Here is a 5,084-nt window from a genome sequence, read left to right on the forward strand (position 1 = left end):
TTTATTTTCAGAAGTTCAATTTTTTTTTTGTTTGTTTTTAGTATGTCAATCTCTTCAGTGAAGTTTTCATTCATTTTCCTGAATTATTTTTCTGCTTTCTTTGAGTTGTTTTCCATTTCCTCTTGGAGTTCATTGAGTTTCCTCATAATCCACATTTGGAATTCTTTATCAGTGATTTCAATATTTTTATTTTTGTTGTATCCATTGCTAGAGAGCTTTTGGGGATGTCCTTTTCCTTCTATTTTTTTTATACTTCTGAGTTCTTTTGCAGATGCTTTCTCATCTGAAACAGCTGTTGCTTCTTATTTTGAGGTTTATTTTGTTTAAATGGGGCTCTTCTCGCTCACATATGTGTGTTTGTAACATATGTTGGGTAAGAGATTTTGGCTTTGCTTGTGGGTGTTTTGATTATGATATAGGTTCTAAATGAATGCCTTGATTATAGATATCCTTATAGTAGTGGTTTTCTCAGTTTTCTAGTTGTAGGCTGTAGCAGTGGTGAGCTATGTTTGTGGGCAATTCCCTGACTCTTTGATAAGGGAAGATATCTTTGAAACCCTTTCTCTTTCCCTAGCCCTGTGGTATTCTTAACAGTGTGGATTATATTGGCATGCCCAATATAATCTCTGAAATAGCAAGTGGTACTTGTGAGCAAGAATCAACCTCACCCTGTATAATTGAGTCAGTAAATGCTATAAAAGCAAAATTGATTTCTTTATCAGTAGATGTTGCTTGCCAGAAAGAACAAGAACTCACTATTGTTTGGGGGACCTACGAAAGACTCTAGACCCTAAGGAGAAGCATTCAAGTGTTGTTGGTAGTAAGAACTTCCAAGTGAGTCCTTATTCTTTGCCATGGTGGAGGTAGGTAGGGGAGTGTGACTGGGTGGGACTGGATTGGGTGAGGTGACCCTCAGACTCCACAACAGCTGGTTAGGTAGTTGTTTTGGCAAGGGTCAAAATCTGCTCCCAGCTTCTGGGGAAAACTGCTAGGGAGGGGCTGACTGAGGTGGCCCCACCCAACCAGAAATTCTGCTTGTGGAGACAGGGCTATCTGAGATTCACATTCTATTAGAAATGCGTTTTACTATTTCCCTCCTTCCCTACTCCATAGTCCCTAGTATCTGCCAGCAGGTAGGAGCTCAAACTAACTGAGCTCCCTTGTAATTATGCTGTGGGCTGTTAGTTTCCCCTCTTGTGTTCTTGGCCTGGGCTAAAAGTATGGCCTTTCTATGGGGGAAGGGGTGGTTCATGAGTACACTCCAGCTGGGACCCACCCTGTACTCCTATTCAGTTCTGCTCATGTGGTCTCCCTCATCTCCTGAGATTAGTTCATAAATCTCCTTTCCATATCCCTGAGCAATATGATCAATCTTTGTGGGTATGAGATCTAGCCTGTTGGTGTGTCCCTGGGTCCCCAAAGATTAATCCTTGACCATGTCAGGGAGAAGTGGGCTGGTCCTGAGATGCATATAGGGTACTCAAGCAGGTTTGATGTCCTTCTCCTTCAGAATGTGCACTGCTCTGATGGAACTGATGGGCAAACAGCACTGGGGAGGGCCAGTGATCAGGAAGCTCACAGTCTAAGTATCCCTCAGTTCACTATAGGACTTTAAGAGGAAAGATTTGAGCCCAACTCTCTGGAAGCCTAGGTGTGATGGCTCAGTTGTTTTTCTTAGCAACCATGGCTGGGGGTGGGGGTGGAGGGTGGGAGGGGGAAGGGAGGAAAAGAGTCTGGATAGAAGAAAGCTAGCACTATTATCATCTCTTTTCCTCTTTGTGGGAGGCAGCCCATTTGGAATTCCAGGCCCTCAGGACCTGGAACTCTACTGGACCCCTATGGCTCCCACAATCTGGATTGGAATTGGGAAATGTTTGTGTGGGAATGAGCAAGGTGAAAACTGAGGAGCTGAAGTCTCCTGGGGAGGACAAAGGTGCACGGTGGGTAGAGAATCAATATGGCACCTGCTGTCTGTGTTTGCATCTGTGCTGTTGGAAAGCACCCCAGGAGAGCCTGAAGCTTTGTCCAGGTTTTGTTCCCCCCACAAGAAGCTTCCCATTTGCTGGAGGCAGCAGTTGGGCTTGTGGGGGTGGAAAATCACTCCAGTAGCTCAGGAGCCTGCTGTCTGCCAGAGGTGTTAGGATGGGAGAAACAAACAACTTCACCTAGCCTTTTCACTGAATGCCAAGCCTCTCCTATGTTGATATCTGCTGGTATCTTTCTCCTTCTTGCTCTTCTCTGCTACTACTTCTCATGGAGTTTCTTGTATGTTCTGGAGATGCAAGTTGATTCCTGGCTTCCACAAAAAATACAGTCTTGTCAGGGGCCCCCAACTGGGGCCTACATCATCTGGGGGACACAGGTTGATAATTGGTAAACCTTGAGAGTTCAAATAATTTGAATTCAAATTGGTAAAACTTGAGAGTTCAAATAATTCAAGTTCAAGTGATTAAACTGAGTAGAATCAGTTCAAATAATTGAGTCTATTTCTTAGTTTGGATAACCATAAAGATCTATCTATCTACCCATAAATATATATATATATATATATATAGCTATATAAATATAACTATGTACTACATAGCATTTCAGTCAACAATGTGACAGAGACATAAGATTATAATACCATATTTTTTGCTGCATCATTTCTATGTTTAGATATGTTTAGATACACAAATACTTAACATTGTGTTACAATGGCCTATAATCAATATTTAGCACAGTTGCATGCTGTACAGGTTTGTAACCTAGAAGCAATAGGCTATACTATAGAGCCTAGGTGTGTAGTGCCATGTAGGTTTGAATAAGTACATAAATAGTTACCACTTACGTGAGTACTTACACATCTACTTACCATCTTGATTTGTGTAAGTACATTCTATGATGTTCACACAAGATGAAATCACCTAACAACACATTTTTCAGAATATATACCTAAGTGACCCATGACTATATGTATGCATCGATAAATAACCACATTGAAGAATTATTATTCTAGCCTTGTTTTGTTAATAATTTGGTCTAGAATATATTTGAATTTTATCAAATGCTTTTGAGCATCTCTGAAGATAATCATATGGTTTTTCTCCTTAGATGGCCATATGGGAAATTACATGAAAGACATCTAAATATTGAAATTTTGTTACATTCTTAAAATAGACTCCAGTTATACATGGTATATTATTGTTTCAATATGCTGCTGAATTCTGTTTATTAAGATTTATTTTCATTTTCATTAAGGATATTTTCATTGATAGTCATAAGTGAATTTGGTATGTATTTTTCTTTTAGGTGCAATCTTTGTTGCTTTTCCCTGTGCTGCATTCACTTCATTTAAAGAACATGGAAGCTTTTTTTTGTAAGTTCACTTCATTTAAAGAATGTAGAAGTTTTCCTTCTTTTCCTGTATTTTGTCAACAGTCTCAATAGTAGTGAAATTGTCTTTCTTTCTTTTCTTTAAAAAAAAAAAAAAAACCCACAGGGCTTTATTATTCCCATCACAAAGAGCAGGCCTTCACAGGACAGGAGAGTAAGCTGTCGGTGGGGGAGAGGGCCCTATTTGCCAGCAATAAGGGGGTTCAGCAGGACCACAATGACCAAGTCCCCACGCAGGAACATCGTGGAGAAGTCTTTGTTGACTGGTTTGGACTTCTTCTTACCCTTGCCACTTTTGGGAACCTCAGTCCATATCTCCTTCACATTCTCCAGCACCATGTGGCAGTGCCTATCAAAGGCCTTCACTCAGCCCAGTAATTTCTTGTTATTGTGGGAATTAATAAGCACTTGGGTGTTGTTCTTGACTGACTGTGTGAGCACAGAGAGTGGACCAGTGTTAAATTCTTCTTCCTCCCACTTCTGTAACTCCTCTGGGGTCATCTCACCCTTGGGCTTTTAGAGGAGGCTCATGATGGTAGCTGTGCTCTCAAGTCAATTCCTTCTGAAATTGTTCTTTAGAAATTCACATAAATTGCTATGGGCAACTATCTGGGAAAGTTTTTAAGAGGGACTTGGGTTACATCTTTAACAACTTTGTCCTTTTTTAAATAATAAATTGATCTATGTAGATGTCTTTTCTGGAATCAGTTTCAGAAATATATTTTTCTATGTAATTATCCATGTCTATGTATCTTCATAATGAAGTACACCCTTCAGCATTATAAGGTGTCCTGCTTCATTTTGTGCAATCCTTTGTAAGCTAAATCAGTCAACTTTGATGGTGATACCTCTGCCTCTTTTTCTTCACATTTTCATGGTATAATTTTGCCCAACTTTTTATTTTTAACCTTTGTTAAATGCCCATCTTTTAAACATTCTTCATATATGTATAATACAGCATAGAGCTGGATTTTCTCTGTGATCTCACTTGACAAACCTTTTCTTTAACAGGTAGGCTTAACTTATTTACATTTCTGTCTTTATTTAGTATTATGCTTTCTATTTTTATGGCTTTACAAATGTTTTTCAACTATTTGGACCCTCTTTGTTGTTTTGTGTGTGTGGTTCTACTGATAATCTGAAAGATTTGTATTTTTGTTCCATTGGCTGTTTTTATAAATAAAACAGAAAATGTCTTTTATCTTATATTTCTTTATGTAGAATAAAAATCCAAATAGTTAAAAAAATATGGTCTATATTTATTATTTTGAACTTATTAAAGTTTCTTCATGGTCTGATATACATATAATAAACTTTAAAAAAATATTTAATAGAAATTTGAAAAGGATCATAGTTTTGTACCTTGGGTAGCTTGTTAATTATGGGTGACTTCTTGAAGAGGAATTTCATTAAAGAAGATAGGCATATGACCTATAGATATATGAAAAAATGCTCACCATCCTTAATCATTAGAGAAATGCAAATCAAAACTACTTTGAGATATCACCTAAATCCAGTAAGATTAGCCCATATTACAAAATCCCAAAACCAGAGATGTTGGTGTGGATGTGAAGAAAAGGGAACACTTCTACACTGCTGGTGGAAATGCAAACTAATACATTCCTTTTGGAAAGACGTCTGGAGAACACTGAGAGAACTAAAAACTGACCTGCCATTTGATCCTGCAATTCCTTTATTAGGTATATATC

General features: G+C 38.3%; 1 pseudogene; it reads right to left on the bottom strand.

The window, feature by feature from the left end:
* Nucleotides 1–3,555: 3,555 nt before the first annotated feature.
* LOC100953774 lies at nt 3,556–3,906 on the bottom strand (annotated as a pseudogene).
* Nucleotides 3,907–5,084: the final 1,178 nt, after the last annotated feature.

Source organism: Otolemur garnettii, unplaced genomic scaffold, assembly GCF_000181295.1.
Source record: "Otolemur garnettii isolate 467f Iridium unplaced genomic scaffold, OtoGar3 scaffold00041, whole genome shotgun sequence".
Taxonomy (NCBI): Eukaryota; Metazoa; Chordata; class Mammalia; order Primates; family Galagidae; genus Otolemur; species Otolemur garnettii.